Raw genomic sequence first — 17,585 nt, 5'->3', positions numbered from 1 at the left:
GAATCTTCCAACTCTTCTGGGGCAGGACCTTGTCCTTTGTTTAAAAAACACCACTTCCACATCTGCCATCTGCCATCATCCATGGGTGGGTAGCAATATAAATGTGACATTATGTAAATAGTAGCAGAAATAGCCCTAGAAACTTTGCTCCGAAATACAGCTTTTCATCCTCAAATTTCTTCAGAAATGTTAACTTAGTTAATAAGCAGAAAGGCCGTAGTCAATGAGTACATTTTGAGCAAAGCAGCCACAGTGGGGCCAGGATAAGAATCCTTGCTGAGTGAGTTTTCAGATGCAAACTCTGTTGGTCTGGACCAATGGCTACTTGATGAATATAGGATCCCATTGGAGCCGGCCTGCAGGCCAGCAGGCCGGATGTGATTCTGCCCCTCCTGGCCAGGATGGGACTCTCTACTTGCCTGCCTCATTCTTTTATTTCTTTTGCCCAAGACCAAGACTCGAACTCAGTATCTGATGCTTACTTTCACTCATTGGCTGGTGCTCCAGGATCTGAGACGTGCCTCCACCCCCCTCCCCACCTCATTCTTTTCATCCTTTAAAGCAACTATTTGGTGATGTCACATGGGATGGAAACGACTGGAGTGAATGTGAATGGTTCTAGATCCTCTCCTCCACACACACAGCTTGGAACTCACCCACGGTGCAGCTCACCTTGACTGTGGGCCAAGCCAGTTCAGCAGAGCTGTCCTTTTGCTTTGCCTCTTGGTTTCTCTGGCTTCCATTCCCATGATCTTTTGGATGCGCAGCTTGGATTAAGCTCACATATCTTCCAGTTGCCTGGAGCGGCCGTCACAGAATGTCAGGTGAGTTTCTCTGCTTTGCAATGAGGGAGGCCAGCCATTGGCTGAGGTTCCCCAGCAAGAGCTCGGGGGAGGGGCTCCAGCCTCACTGACTGAGCCTGGGTCTGCTCTTTCCACAGGAACTCATTGTTCTCCCATGCTCTATCCCACCACAATCTGGACTTTGAATACAATTTTACTTCAGAGTTGTAGGAAAACATTCTCAAGGTGCAATATTGTAACACTTCAAAATTTTGACTTGATCCTGATTTCTGAGAGTTTATCTAGCTACATCACTTAAATCAAGAAATGAAAGGATGGGGCTGGGAATGTGGCTCAAGTGGTAGAGTGCTAGCCTTGAGCAAAAGAAGCTCAGGGACAGTGCCCAGGCCCTGAGTTCAAGCACCAGGACTGGCAAAAAAAAGAAAGAAAGAAAGAAAGAAAGAACAAAAAAGAAAAAAAAAAGAACAGTGAAATGAACACTAAAAGCATTTAAAATCTAACTGTATGTGGAAAACCCTCAGAAATAACCTGTGATTTTCATTTTATTTATTTTTGAGAGACAGCCTCAGTGCTTTGTGCAGGCTAGCCTGCAACTTACTATGTAGTCCAAACTGGCTTTGAACTCCTAATCCTCCTTTCTTAGCAGCGTAAGTGCTGGGATTACAGGCATATACTGCCACGCTTGCCTATAATCTGTGCTTACGAAGGTCTTTTCTCTGCAAATTATTTTACGGGCTACAGAAAAGCCAGTGTAGTTTTTGTCCTGAGGCTATTTACTGTTCCTGCACAAACACCCCGAGTTCTCTCCCGATATCCTCGGGCCCACACTCCAGGGCAGCTGAACAACATTTGAAAGCTAGGAGCTCAGCCTGGACAGTCCCTTTCCTTCCCTAACCTGCAGCCTAAGCCCTCTCTCTGGGCTGGGCGCCTCTTGAGGGCGGAGGCTGATGTCCTTATGTCCTCAGGTCCTGGTTCCAGCACCTGGCCAGGGAGGCCCAGACTGGATGTGTACGAATGAACAGCACAGACATGACTGGCCCTTCCCAGTGTCTTCCTTCCCTAGTGCTCACCCACCCAGCTGGTGGTTCAGATGCCTGGGGCCATTTTGCCTCACAGGTCCGGAGGGCGAGCTGTGGTTTCCATGACAACCCCTTCACACGTGGGTATTGCAGGTCATATGTGCACAAAGGAAGGAGCAAGCCCGTGTTGACATACATGTTGTCTGCATCTGTAATACACACCGTTTCCTTGCTATAACATCCGGAAGCGTGTGTGCTGGGCTTGGCCAACCCAGCTTCTGTTGTCTTCTGCAATCGGAGAGAGTTTATTTCTAACAACGTATTCCTTTCCAAGAAGCGGGAACTTAGTCTTTTAAAAATGTTTGGGAGGAATCAGAAAGGAAAAATAGGTTTTGACCCCTCTGTGCCTTTACAAGTAAGTGAACAAGATGGACCTCTGCCTTCTAAACAACGGTAGCGTTTGGAGTGCTCCTGGCTACGTATGGCCCCACCAGGGCTGTAACGTTGAAGCAGGGAGACTCAGTTTCCCTTTCCATCCCCTCGTGCTGTCAGCTCTGCCCCATTCCAGCCAGTTTCCCCCTCCTTCCGGCAGGGTGCTTTTTTTCCTTCATCTTTGCCAAGCTGATTGGGAGAAATGATTACCTGCCTAGCCTTCCACACGCGTTGATGTAAAACAAATGCTTCCCGCAATCACAGTGGCAGTGATCAGCCCCGAAAATTCCTTTATTTCAAGATGATGTGTGATATTCTGACTTCTCCTTGACTCTGAGCTCGGGGTTAGCAATTTCTGTCTATTCGTTTCCTTCACAAGAGGAAACATTCACGGCTCTATTTATAAATTGAGAGGACGGGTTTTTCCAAAAGGAAATAAATTATGCAAATCTCCTATGAGTCGTCTGACCTGAACATAAGCCACTTCCTCCCCGCTATTGCTGTCCTTTCTTGCCGGGACCTTGCTCCAGGCTCCTACCACTGTCTCTTTGAGTACCTGCCTACCCCCTGCCTACCCTCTTGTGCTTGGCCTTCTTGGCCTCTCGGAGCCAAGGGGACCATTGGTTCATGCGTGTAATCCTAGCTGCTCAGGACACTGAGAGCTGAGGATTCAAGGTCAAAACCAGCCCCATCAGGAAAATCCATGAGCTCTTTATCTTCAATTGACTAGCAAAACACAGAGCTGGAGGTGAGGCTCAAGTGGTAAAGCTTCATCCTTTAGTGGGGAAAGCCAGGCCCAGTACTACCATACATACACTCTTCCCCATTCCCCTCCTCCCACCACTACTGTCACCACCACCAAGACCGAAGACCAAAGACTATGCCTTGGGACCTTCCCCCCTCCCCCCCACCCAGTTTGGGCATGGAGTTGATTTCCAAGAGTTATTTGCCAAGTGGCAAGTGGAGTTTTACAGGTGTAGAGTAGTGCCATCATGGGTAAGTATCCAGGGCCTGGGTTCGAGTCCTGTCCCCCGCTGCACAGCACCTGAACCATTCATTCAACCTCAAGGAGCATCATCTTTTTAATCTGAAATGTGGGCACAGCAGCGCCTGGTCCTCAGGTCTAATGCCAGGGGGTGAGAGCCCTGGGCACCAAGCTGACCAAGTGCTGTCGCAGGGAGGCGGGTCTCGCTGGCCACACCAGTGCCCTAGGGCGTGTGGAGAGCTGGTGTTTCAGGGCTTGGATTTCCGCTCTGTATCCATCTGCGCGTCTGGTGAGCACGGGCTGAAGCTTGCATGCCGGGAGCCAGAATGGGCGCTGATGCCCCAGCAGATGTGACCGTCCCTGTCCTCGAGGCCGAGCTTAGCCTGTCGCTGGTCACATCTCCGTGGGCTTCAGGGTTAGGTTGGTGGAGACTCTAGCTTGGGGAAGTGGGGGGAAGTGGGTGTTCAGGAAGGCTTGGGGGGTCCGGTGCCTATGACAAGGGCTTTGAAGGATGAGGAAAGCAATGGCTTAAGGGAGGGGAAGGTGATGGTGGAGGAAGGCAGGGAAGCCAGTGAGGAAGGCAAAGCATGGGCAGAGGGAAGGTGGCTGAGGACAGCAGCGGCAGGAGGAGGGCTCTCCATCAGCCCGCTGTGAGCCTCCCTCCACCCGCAGCCCGCTCTGCAGCCCTGTGGGAGGGGTCTCCCCTTGGGTCCCCATTCCAGTGGGGGCCCAGAGGCACACAGAAGCCGGCCAGCCTGTGCCTAATGATCGGGTCTGGGATTGAGCCCCAACCTCCCTTCAATCCATCGCTCCAAGGGCTGGTCCCTGCATGGTTTGTCCTGTCCCCGGGGAGGCGCTGGGTTTGGGGGTCTCTCTTACCACCTCCACAGACAGGTCAGCGCGTGTTTGTGCAGAGCGGAGAGGCTGACTGTGGACTGCGGAGCACAGCCCCAGGCAGCCAACACCCCGCTTTTCAGAAGAGCCCTTTCTCCTTGTTGCTTTCACACCAAGGTTATCTACTCAAGTATGTGCCGAGCAAATGAGGTTGTTTGGCTTATGGATACAAATAGACACTGCTTCTTTTTTGACTTGCAAAATGAATTCCACCGTGACTGGCTCCAACTTAAGTATGGTAATGCTCAATGAACCAGTTGTCTATTTATTTCTGTTTACGCCTGCAAACCCATTAGCAACTTTTTTTTTCTTGTTTTCTTTTAGAATATTAAACGGTTCCAACATATTCTAAAAATTAGTTGATTAGCTTGTTAGGGCACATTTTAACTGCTAGCTCCACCGAACGAAAGGAGAAAATGAAGGTAATTTTGTTTGCAAGGAATGTATGATTCGGAGCTGACTGTTGAAAGATGTGCGGCGTCAAGGTAATGAGGGAGTGTAATATCTTAGTTTGCATCAATATGGAAATAACCATGCGCTTTGACAGACCTGACGCTGAAGCACCCGAGCCTGCTCATTATGCATGCCGGCTCTGATTATGAAAAATAGTGTGTTTTCTTTTAAAGAGGAATCCACATTATCAATCAAACCACACCAATTATTTCAGAAAGGGATCACAGTGAAACAGACAACGGGGGCTTTTCAACGAGCCCAGGGCCTGATAGGCAGGCTGATCTTAAGGGGTGTGATATTTTTATTTCGTGACAGTTGTTAGTATTAATTAGGAGTGCTAACGAAGTATTTTGTGCGGTGGTTCCCAGACAACCTACTTTCCCGGCTATCATCTGGATCGGTATTATTTTGTTTTAATGAGCCCTGTCTTCGGTAATATCAATGTGCTTCTAATGATACCTCTCATCAGGTTCTGACTCTTCCAGTGCTTTCCTCCCTGGCTACCGCGCCGGGGAGACCCAGAAAGGACGCCAGACAATGGGGAAACTATAACCAGCAACTGCACGATTCAAACAGATCCACGCAAACAACACCGTGTCCGCTGCCGTTCCTGTGGTGGTGTGCGGATCTGCAGGCGTGCGTGGGGAGGCTTGGGCTTGAAGACGACTCGCCTCTGGGGTCTGTGCCGCCCTCGCTGGCAGGCCAGAAGACGAGTCCAGGAGCCTCATGATGGCTATCTTCGGCCATGGTGACCTGGGTCACTATTTGTCCCCTTTGTTCCCCTGTGAACTTCGTGAGGAAGGGACAGGCCCAGCTCATGATGGGAGGTGGCCCCGGAAAGCCATGGCTCGTGGAGTCAGCTGGTCTTCAGGACCTCTGTACTGGCACGCGATTGAAAGCCGGCGCTGTCTCCTCTTTATTTAAGCCTATGGGTGGGTTTCCTCAGACGGTATGTGTGCACGCACACACTTTCCCTGAGGGAAACAGTAAAGGCTAATGCGAGGCATCAGAGACACCCAGTAAGCATGTGCACACACTCGCCCTGTGGCTTAGGTGTGCTGTGTCACTCTTCTGGACCTTGATTTCCTGTGGCACAAGCAGGGGTGAGAGCTCATGACCGTGTCCAGAGGTGCCTGGCACGCCAAAGGGCATTGGTTCCCCCGTGGACCATCACAGGCAATACTCGTCGCAAGACTGAGTGAGGGAAGAATGGAGCACTTCTTGGAGATTTTGTTCTGGTCCCTGGAGGCCATGCAAGTCCTTCCAGGGGGGCGGTGATAGGTGTGTGGTGGGACTGCTGGTGTCTTAGGGGACAAATGTGTATCCCTTCGTGATCTAGGGAGCCCTGGTCCCATGAGACAGGTGCTGTCTCTCTGGTGTCTGCCCCAACCCTGCTTGTCTTCCTCCCTGGGCTGCAGAGGCTCCTACAGGTGAGGCTAGAGACACAAACTTCAGACGCAAGCTCTCTTGTCCCGGAGCCACAGCAGGGCGGGGCATTGCCTGTTTCTTATCGGCTGTTGTGGGTAGCTGGAGCCCAGGCCCGGAGCCTGGAGCCCAGTTGCACATGCACTTCGCAGGTGGAGCTGGGGCTCTGTACACCAGAATGGAAGGAGAGGCCGGGTTTATTCTGGCAGAGCTAATGATAACAAACTTACACCTGATGCCCCTGCCCAGAGTCTTCTGCTGGCCCCAGCGACATAGCTCGGTCACCTGAACCCGCTTGTTCAAGCTCCCAGATGCCTTCCCATTCAAAATGCCGAGTTCATCGACTCGGATGCCACGCGTGAGGCTCCTGGGCGGCATTGCAGGAACCTTCAGACTGGCGAGAGGAGTGATAGACTCGGTAACAACAATGGTCTCCATTCTAGGTCCACAAAAGATCACATGGGGAGACTACAGCAACGGTGGGGGGGGGGAATCTTCCTGGAAGAGAAGGCCTTGCGTCCACTCAACAAGAGCATTCCCCAAGCATTTGTCTTGGAGTTCTCTTCTTCCCACTGGCTCTGGGCTACGGGTCTCTTCTGTTAACAGTATACTTGCAGGATTGAGGTGTAGAGGAAGACAATGAGTCGGGGGTGGGTGGGTAGGAGGGAATGCTGGTCCTGCTGAGTGAAGCTGGGTGCAGGTGTGTGTGTGTGAGTGTGTGTGTGTGTGTGTGTGTGTGTGTGTGTATGTGTGTGGAGGAGGCTGGACGCTTGATCAAGCCTTTTGAGTTTCTGTAGACGGTGAGCCTAAACTCCTTTTTACCTCTCTATTATTGGATCTGTCCATCTTTTAAATAAGATGTTCTTAATGGTGGGGGAAGCCTGCCCTTTCCAATTAAGATGGTCTGCTGGATCTGACATTTAATGGGAAATTGCGCCCCGGGTCTGCGGGAGAAGGCGAGCCAGTCGGGCCCTCCCGCTAACAGAGGCCCTCCTGAGCTGGGGGCAGGCGTGGTGTCTTCCAGGGACGTTGCTGAGCCCGGCACAGTCCGCGGCTGCACAGGGCCTGCGTGCGCAGTGGGACAAAGCCAGGGAGACGCAGGCTTCTCCAGGGGTTAGCTCACACCCACTTCTGGGGGGGGGCAGGGGGACTGCACAGACACGCACTGAAATAGCTGGGGCAGAAGTCGAACGTACCAAGTGTCCTGAATGGTGCGTGTCAAATGCTGTGGGTAGAGGGAGGCCCTGCCCCTCAGGGATGGAGAGAAAGGGCTGGGGATGGTTGGTGTGTGTGTGTGTGTGTGTGTGTGTGTGTGTGTGTGTGTGTGTGTGTGTAGGGGGGCAGTCCTTCTAGTTCTTGGAAGCAGCTGTCAGCCAGCACGGCAAGTAGGCTCTGATGAGACAGTTTTAAGAGGGGAGAAGGAAGGTCAGGTAAAGAGTGGCGGTTTGGGGAGCCGGTGGGGTCCTTGCTGGGTCATGGGTCTGGGGTGTGTCTGGAGGGGGCTGGCACAGGGGCCTCTGGGCTCAGGGCTTCTCAGGTGCCTTTGAGAGCCCTGGGCAATGGGAGAAGCGGGGAAGCGGAGATGCCCAGGAGCTCAAGTTGCACTCGACGGAAACTCACGCTTGACCTAAGCACAAAGGGTTCTGTGGGAAAAATGGCTGGCCTTGGGCGGGAGAGTGGGCTCAGGGGTGCTCAGGCCCTGAGTTCAAGGCCCCAGGATTGGCCCCCCCCAAAAAAAAAGTCTTCTAGCATAAGTCATTATTCCACTAAAAATGCATGTGTTTCATGAGAATTGCAATACGAGCTTGGAAAATACGTCGAGTTCTGATAGACTGACCCATGCCGAAATGGCAGGCCACGTGACACGAGGGTATTTTGGGGTTGAGGGTAGAGTTAGGAGTAATTAGAGTCCAACCACACAGCCTCCCCAGCCCTCCGCCGTGCCGCTGGGGTCTTGTTCGCATAGATCGGAGCGAAGGGGGAATTATTTGACTCTAATTCCAAGGCTTGTTCTCCTAATGGTTCCTTGTGGCATGATGTTCAATAATGATAATGATTACGGAGCCCTGTGCTTCAGGCCTGTCTTGTCATCTGCAGCTGTGGCCTGTGGGCTCTGCCAGTCTACAGATGTTGGCGGACTGTTTCCTCTTGCCCTTTGTAGCTGTAATTTGGGTCGGTGTCACCAGAGTGGTGCGGGTGTCTTGAGCTTGGCATTGGAGGCTAATCTGGGCGTTCCGTCATCATCCACAGATGCGGGCAGGGGCTGCATGAGTCCCGTGGGGGCTTTGCAAGCAAATGGAGTATAGAGGGCGGAGGGAGAGATGAGGGTGGGGATGCGACTGAAGGAAAGCAAGAGCCTTTGGTAAATTCTGTGTGTGTGTGTGTGTGTGTGTGTGTGTGTGTGTGTGTGTGTGTTTGTGTGTGCCAGTACTGTTGCTTGAACTCAGTGCCTCAGGAGAGGTAGTATTCTACAACTTGGGCCATACCTCCTCCACTCACCTGTGGCTTTTTGGTGGTTAATTGGAGATAGGAGTCGTTCAAATTTGCCTTGCTGGGCTGGCTTTGACCCTCAGTTCTCAGATCGAAGCCCCTTGGTTGGCTAGGGTTATCGGATGAGCCACTGATGCTTTCTGGCGGTTACTCACAGACCCTAGGCCATCCTTTTGGTTCTCATTAGTCTTCTCCTTCTTCACATCCTCAGCCTTTCTCGTCATTTGTCTCTTTCCCTAGAATCGAGGCAACCCTGGATGTGTGATTCTATTTCCTGGCCTCACTGATTACATTATGACCATCTTTCCTGTCTTAATATATTCCTCGTCCACTATTTTGAATGACTTACTATGTCAACATCGGCGTATACCACGGATTTCGAAAGCATTTCTGTCCTTTTAGTCATTTAGTTTGTTGTCAGTGCTTGGCTTAGTAACATGGCCATGACCATGAAAATGAAACTTTTTGGTAGCTTCTGTGGGATAAATTCCCGGAAATCTAGAAATGAAATGAAAAGAAAATTGAATAGTTCTAAGTCTCTTGAGACACATTGTTAATCGTCCTCTCTCTTTTAAAATAAAAGTATATAAAGGAACACAGTCTTCGTCTTCCAGGTAAGAATAGCAGATTGAACATGCTAATTTTGTTCCTCAACCCCTCCACGACAGGAAGGCAGTTTTTAAAAAGGCCCAAACTTTCAAGAACATGCGAGGAAAACAGCAGCGCCGTCTGGGAGTCTGGGAACAGATGGATGAGTGGCAACTGCTCTGGCAGATTGGAGAAGGCTGAATCCCCAGCCGGTGGCTGAGAAAATAGAAAACCAACTCAGTGTACACAGCCGAACCCTCAAACCCCACCAGTGTGGGCGGCAGCAGGTGAGTCTCGGGAAAGTGGTTCGATTCTGAGAGTTCCTCCCCTCCCTGGCTCACTGCCTGGGTTGGGATACCCCACCTTGCATATATGTGGATGCTATTTTCTGGAGAAGGTAAAGCCAAGTAACTTCGTACCTCAGCACAGAGCTCCAGGTATCTTCTCCCGGATTCCAGGCTGAGAACGGATGGATCTGTTTTCAGGGGTTTGCCCAGCACAGGCTGGACTGGGAAGGTACAGATCTGGGGCCTTCCAATGATGTTCTAGGGATGGTCATAGGAGACCCCCCCCCCCACCATACCCAGACATAACGCATGCAGCGTCTAGACAGATTTTTGGTTCCTTATGTTTGTGCATGAGAAGATGAAGGACTGCCAGCCATCTAAAGGAAGTTACTAGCCTGAAAGAGACCAAGGCAAACTACCAGTGAACGTGGAGCCCTACCTTACAACACACAGAGAAAACAGGTCGAGGTGGAAAGCATAGAGTATATAGGTGAAAGAGCAAGACTTCTGGCAGAAAACAGCAGGATATGGTTATGACCATGAGGTGGACAAAGATTTCTTAAGCAGAACACAAACAGGCTCCCACTGTAAAATAAAAGACTAATGGTTTAGAGTTCCAAAACATTTAGAATTTCTGCTCTTCAGAAGACATCATTCAAGCTGGGCACTGGTAGCTCATGCCTGTAATCCTAGCAACTCAGGAGGCTGAGATCTGAGGATTTGGACTCACCCTCCCCTCGCAGGCAGGAAAGTCCACGAGACTCTTATCTCCAATAAACTACTCAGAAAAATCCAGAAGTGGTGTTGTGGCGCAAGTGGTAGAGTGCTAGCCTTGAGCACAAAGAGGCCCAGGGACAGTGTCTAAGCCCTGAATTCAAGCCCCAGAACCTGCCCACCCCCCCCCCCCCGCCAAATATATTATTCAGAGAACAAAAAGTAAGCCAGAGAGCAGGAATAGGTCTTTTCAATTCCTAGATTAGGCAAAGGTTTTATTCAGGTTGTATAAGCTCCTATAAATCAGTAGCTAAAATGTAGCTAATAAAATTACACGATGATGAAAAGTCTTCTAGAAATGAAAAACCAAGAATAAGAATAAAGGTTGGAAGGGGTTGGGAATATGCCCTAGTGGCAAGAGTGCTTGCCTTGTACACATGAAGCCCTGGGTTCGATTCCTCAGCACTACATATATAGAAAACGGTGCTGTGGCTCAAGTGGTAGAGTGCTAGCCTAGAGCAAAAGAAATCAGGGACAGTGCTCAGGCCCTGAGTTCCAGGCCCTAAACTGGCCAGAAAAAAAAGAAAAGAAAAGAAAAGAAAAGAAAAAAAGAATAAAGGTTGGAAGATAAGACTGAGATGTCTCCCTAAAATCGAACAAAGACAATGGAAAAAACAAAATCAGAAAATTAGAGGATCATCTCAGAAAGCAGGAAAAGAAAGAATGGAAGGGAGAAAGCAGTAAGTGTTAGTTCAAGGAAAATTACCCCAACAAAGGACCTAGCTTTCAGATTAGACAGGCTTGTGAGTTTATTATGATTCAAAATAATTGGAATCTTCACATAATGAAGCTTGGTTATTGTGAATACTCCTGCAAGAAATGGGCTGTATAAGTATTTGTATTATATGTTGACTTACATTTCTCTGGATAGGGAGCAAGTGGCATACAAGAGAGTAGTCCTATTTTTAGTGTGTGTCTGTGTGGATGTATATGTGAGATACTAGGGTTTGGGTATTGTGCTTGCTAGGCAGATGTTTTACCACTTGAGCTATGTCCTTGTTTCTTTGTTTTTACTTTTTGTTATTTTTCAGGTAAGGTCTCAGATTTTTGCCTAGGATAGCCCTCAGATGGTAATTCTCCTACCTATGACCTCCTGTGTAGCTAGGATCACAGGCATAAGCTACCATGCCTGGCTTTTTGGTTGACATGTGTATCTTTCTAATTTGCTACTTTGCTGAAGACATTTATCAGATCTGAGAATATTTGGGTGGGATTTTCCAGATCTTTGAGGTAGAAGATGTTCACGTCATCTTCAAATAGGTATAATTTGACTTTTTCTATGTCTATTCCTTCTGTGTCTTTCTCTTGCCTTATTGCATCATCTAGAAGCTCAAGCACTATGCTAAGTAAGGAGAATGGACACCTTTATTTCATTCTTTACATTAGAGTGAATGGTTTCAGGTTTCTTCCACCTAGTACATTGTTGGCTTTAGCTTTGTCATACATAACATTTGAAAAATGTTGAGTTTAAAAAAATATTTATTTCTTTATTGTCAAAGTGATGTACAGAGGGGTTACAGTTTCATATGTAAGACAGTGAGTAAATTTCTTATCCAACTTGTTACCTCCTCCCTCATTTTTCCCCCACCTTCCCCCTCCCCATTTCCCATCCCCCCATGAGTTGTATAGTTGGTTTACAGCATACAGTTTTGTAATTGCTGTTGCATTGGTTTGTCTTTTATCCTTTGTCTTTCCACCCTTGCATGCCCAGAATAAAACCAACATGATTTCGGTGTGTGATCTTCTTAATGTGTTGAATCCTGTTTGCAAGTATTTTACTTAGAATTTTTGCATCTATGTTCATCGGAAATTGCTGTATAATTTTCTTTCTTTGGTCTGTCCTTATCTGCTTTTGGTATTAGGGCTACACTGACTTTATATAATAAATTTGGTAGAATGAGTTTGTTACTTCTTTGAACATTGGTAGAATTTCACAGTATTTCTACCCAGGCCTAGGCTCTTTTATTTTGGGAGACTCTTTAATACTGCTTCAATCTCATTATTGGTTACAGGTATTTTGTTTGTTCATCATTTAGTTTTTTATTTTTCCTTCCTAGGGATTGAGCCCAGAGCCTTGTGCATTATAGGTAAATGCACTAACACTAAACTCTGTCCCCAGCTCCCATATAACAAACTTTTGTAGGCATACACAGGGTTTTTTAAACAACATTTGTATGAATGTAACAGTTATAAGCAGATGAGCTGTATTTTGGGGAAAGTAGGTACAAAAAAGAGCAAGGTGTGCATTCATGTCACTGAGGTGGGTGATTGTGTATATCTAGCTTTGTAGTTGTAACCATCTAAAATACTGGGTCTTTTGACAAGATCCGTTCAGACTCATCATGGACCAGCATAGTATATGTGGTGGCAAAGTTAGTGAGAAGCTATCTCAAACTCTTCATACAAACAAAAGGGCTGGCACTGTGGCTCAAGTGATAGAGTGCTCGCCTAGCAACCAGAAGGCTCTGGGTTCAATCTCTACTCCTGCAAGTAACAGAAAACAAAACAAAAGCAAAACAAAAAAGATGACCAGCTTCTTAGGTGTTATTTGGTTTACTAGGGGAGCCCCCTGAATACTTGTGCATATTTTCTTCTCAATAGACTTTTCAAGGATGAATTCTTCAATGATGGTCGTGTTGTGTGTGTTTAGGTCAGGGAACTGACAGGTATGGACGTGTGTCAGTGTTTTATGTATGGTGTTGCTTATAGTCCTACTGTTAATGACAGTCAGTATGTCTCACTGATTCCTCAGGACAGGAGTAGTCTATGTCCCGTCCAATCAAGGGAATAGGATTCACTTGTTAAAATTAGGTTTACTGCAAGTTGGTTACAAGATTAAAGATGCTTGCAGTATGCTGGTAAGTAACAGAAAGCAGATCATACTGCTATGTTACTGCACTATCACAACCAGATAAAGGAAATTATTTGCACACAGGAAAAGAAAAACATGAAGGGAATGCAATGAAGCATCTCATGCAAGTACTGGGATTTGAACTCAGGGCCTCGTGCTTGCTAGGCAACACTCTTACTACTGAGCAATCCCATTTGTTTATTGGCACTTTGAAACAAACTCTTGCTTCCTGTCCAGGCATGTGTCTAAGCAAGATGGACTTAGGTTAGGCTTTCTAGCATAGCTGAGATGACAGGTATATGCCACCATGTCCAGTTTTCTCTACAGAAGTGATTTTGCAAACTTTTATATCTGGGCTGGCCTTGAACTGTGATCTTCTAATTCTCCACCTCCCCAGATAGCTGTGATTACAGGCATGAGCCAACAGTGTCTGCCTTCTCTGCTTTCTTTCTCTGAGAAAAATATGACTATTATGATGAAGATCATTCGTTAGACCAAGATGTATACCATAGCCCAGGTATGATGGAAACAAGCTAAAAGTATCCAGGCAGATGAATGGATGAGGAAAATCTGGTGCACATACACCATGGGATATGACTCATCTGTAGCAAAAGAAAGTCTGCCATTTGCAGCCATGTAGATGGAGCTACAGGACATAATGTTGAGTAAAATAAAGAAAGACAAGCACTTCAGGTTCCTACTTATATGTGAAAGTAGAAACGTTGGCCACAGAGCATTAGAGAATAGAATTGTTTCCAGGGCCCAGGAAGGGTGTCAGGGAGGGAGGGGTAGAGAGGGGCGAGGGCCAGTGATGTCGTGGGGTAGTATAGAAGAAACGACTTGTTCTGATGTTCTGTACCACAGCGCGATGACTATGATTGGAGGCTTTTCTTTGTTTGAGTCAGGGTCTTGCTATGTAGCTTAGGCTGGCCTTGAACCCTCAGTCCTCTTACCTCTGCCTCCCAAGTTCTGGGATGATGGCGTGTGCCCTCACATCTGGCAGAGCAGAGCTTTGAATGTAAGATGGAAGGTTAGCCAGATGCCTTGATTTGATTGCTGTATGTGGTACCATACCATACCTACATATGTACACACGTATACACAGACATACCGCTATAGATGACTACTATTTGCCAATGAAAACTAAAAATACATTCAAAAAGGGAGCTGGGTGTGTGCTGATAACCCTGCAGACTATAAAGCTGCTCACAGCCTGTGGGCCAACCCCCCCTCCCCGCCCCCCAGCCGCCTCCCTTCCCTGGCCTGTTCTGTCTCCGCACGGCAGTTGTTGCTGGAAGATGTTCCCTTCCTATTGCTGTTCTTCCCTGCACAGACATCGGACATTACCGATGTTGTACGCACATCATTATCTTTTTCCTTTTATCCAGCACTCGGGGACAGACTCGGGCCTAGGGCTGCTAGGCAGGCACTGGAGCCCGGAGTCTCGCTGCCCCTCTAGTGGTTGTTCTAAGGAGGCAACAAGCCCTTTGTGAGGAGATTCTGGGTGCTTTTGAGAGGTGCAAATGGCTCTCTAGAGGTGCAGCAGTGAATCAGGTGGTAGGGATGGGGTGACCTGAAGGTTTTCTGGAATCCCATTAAAAAAGAGCCCATCTGGGCTGGGGATATAGCCTAGTGGCAAGAGTGCCTGCCTCGGATACACGAGGCCCTAGGTTCGATTCCCCAGCACCACATAAACAGAAAACGGCCAGAAGCGGCGCTGTGGCTCAGGTGGCGGAGTGCTAGCCTTGAGCGGGAAGAAGCCAGGGACAGTGCTCAGGCCCTGAGTCCAAGGCCCAGGACTGGCCAAAAAAAAAAAAAAAAAAAAAAAAAAAGAGCCCATCTCAAATTTCACCCGGCGTCTGTGTTTGTTTAAAACCCAGACCAAGTTAGTGGGCCAGACGCGCGCATGCGGCAGGCGTGAGAATTAGCACACCCTTTCTAGAGGACAATCTGGCGACGTTCAAGAAAATCCCAGTGTTTCTGCACACCCCTCAGTGGAGCAATTCTACAAATAGGGATTCCTTCTGAGGAGATAATCCCAAGCGTTTGTTAAAAATAGAGTTGTGAAGTCCACAGTAGCTAAGATTATAATAACAAGCAATTGGAAACAATAAAAGGAGTCTGGCTAAATAAATTATAGGACATTTGTGGAATGGCATATTATGCTTTTGAAGAATATTGAGTAAAGAGGAAATTATTCAACCTATATTGTCTTAATGGTATATAATAGCTTGATTCATTTTGCATTAAAATATATGCTTGCTAATTAAAAATAATGGAATATTATACACAAAATTGGTAGCTATTATTCTGTTTCTCGATGGCAGAATTAAGGGTGATTTATGTTCTACATTTTGCTTGCTGGAATCTGTCATTTACACACATGTATCTTGGCTATCTTGCTAAGGGAGCGGCTTGAGGTCGGGATGTATGTCTTGAGTCCGTCTCGTGGCTTGGGCATTGCTCGGGGTAGGAGCTAGCTCCAGGCACGCTGAGAATCCTACAGAGCCCCAAAGTCAGTGGCCTAGATGTCGGAGAAGGAAGTGGTACAAAATATTGGCCAGAATAAGGGGGAGGGGCTTATTCTAACTCACTGCTTATTCTAATGGGGAATAATGGGGAAAAGGATGAAGTCTTAGTTCTGCGCTCCTTTAGTATAGCATCCCCTGAAAACCTTACATTTTTCCCATCGAGTTATCTATCCATCCATCAACCTATCTGTCCATTCACTCTTCCACTCATGATGCGTGCATCATGGACCTATTCAGCCATCTATACATCCATCAATCAATTTACTAATTCATCCACCCTTTCATCTACCTATTCAGCTACTCCTATCATCCATCCTCCATCAATTCATCCATCCATCCACCCCCCACCCACATAAACACCTGTCTATCCCTCCAGACATCCTCATCTTTCATCCACCCTGCCAGCCATCCACCTACCCATCTACCTTTCGGCCCATACATCTATTCATCCCCTTGTCTATATGTTCACTCATCTATTCGCCTACTTTCATCATCAATTCATCTGGCCATCCACTCACACATTCATCTACCTATCCAAACAGAAAGTTACCATCCATCCACTTACCCGGACACCTGTCTACCCATACAGCTTGGAATCCACCCATCCTCCATCCATTCAGCTATCTGCCAATCCATTTGTCTATCCACCTGCAAGTCCAACTACCTACCGAGCAACCATCCATCCATCCATCATCTATCCATCTATCCATCAAAATACCTGTGCATTCATTTGCTTAGTCATGTATTCACCCTCCTACATATTTATCCATCTACCTTTCTATTTTATTAAAAAGTTAAATTGTTATTATAAAAATGATGTACAGAGGGTTACAGTTACATAAGTCAGGTAAAGCATACATTTCTCTTTGGACAATGTCACCTCTTACTTCACTCATTTTCTATTCATCAAACTCTGGCTAAGGATCACCAATTTACCATGCTTCTGACTTGTCTGTGCCAAAATGAAGAGCATATCTTCTACTCTCGGGAGGTTTAGTCTAGGTTGTCTCCATCACTGGGACAAAGAATGATTGGAAAGCTGGTGTGGCCTGCCATCTTCGGGGCCTCCCATCTAGATTTGTATGGGGAGAGGAGGGAGTTTTACTTGGGAGGGTTTGTGGGAATATAAGGAACAGATTTTTAGAGGTGGGCATGTTTGAGGGTTTCCTCTGGTACTGAGAGGAGGATACCCCTTGTGCATGAACCACATTCTGAGTCTTTGCAGGAAGCAGGAAGCCACCAGGGTAGAGAAGCGTATGGAGGGGAGGCCAAGGCCCCGTGCCCAAGCACAGGCACAGAAACACTGCCCTCCTACTGAGCCCATGACCCGTGCAAGGGAGGCCAACACCATCCGGAGACCAAATGGCCCTTCTATGAGTGTTCTGGGTAGTGTTCGACTTCTAGGGCCCTTGATGACTCTTCAGAGCAAGCAGGACTTCTCAATTGACAAGACTGAATCACCTGCTAACTCAGTCCATTCAATGTCCCCCCCACAAGGATAAGGCTGTGATTTTTTAAAAAAATCTTTATTTTATTTATTTTTACTTATTTCATTTGCCAGTCCTGGGGCTTGGGACTCAGGGCCTGAGCACTGTCCTTGGCTTCTCTTTGCTCAAGGCTAGCTCTCTGCCACTTGAGCCACAGCACCACCTCTGGCTGTTTTCTATATATGTGGTGGTGGGGAATGGAACCCAGGGCTTCATGTATGCAGGGCAAGCACTCTACCACTAGGCCATCTTCCCAGCCCCAAGGCTGTGATTTTTCTTGAGTGTTTGTTGTGACAAATGAAAACTCTACCACCATTACTTTTCCCCCATATATATTTATCTCAGGGGATGAATTCAAATGTAGACCTAGGACAAAATGTGTTAATAATTAAACTTTTACTTTTTGGGGGTGCTGGGGACTGAATTCAGGGTCTCATACTTGCTATGCAGGTACTCTACTTGAACAGTGCCCCAAATTCATTTGCTTTATTTTGAGATATGTTCTCTCTCTCTCTCTCTCTCTCTTTTTTTTTTTGCCTGGATTACAATGTTCCTACTTAACTCCT

General features: G+C 47.5%; 1 long non-coding RNA gene across 1 annotated transcript; it reads right to left on the bottom strand.

The window, feature by feature from the left end:
* Positions 1–15,882: 15,882 nt before the first annotated feature.
* LOC125345952 lies at positions 15,883–16,510 on the bottom strand. Its single transcript, XR_007209820.1, has 3 exons — positions 16,209–16,510; positions 16,134–16,138; positions 15,883–16,092 (listed from the first exon to the last, which is right to left on the bottom strand). It is a non-coding gene; the product is annotated as an uncharacterized LOC125345952 (long non-coding RNA).
* Between the last annotated feature and the right edge of the window lie 1,075 nt (positions 16,511–17,585).

Source organism: Perognathus longimembris, chromosome 2 (assembly GCF_023159225.1).
Source record: "Perognathus longimembris pacificus isolate PPM17 chromosome 2, ASM2315922v1, whole genome shotgun sequence".
NCBI classification, from domain to species: Eukaryota; Metazoa; Chordata; class Mammalia; order Rodentia; family Heteromyidae; genus Perognathus; species Perognathus longimembris.
Note: the sequence above shows the minus strand (reverse complement) of the source record. Positions and strands in the feature narration are given on the sequence as shown.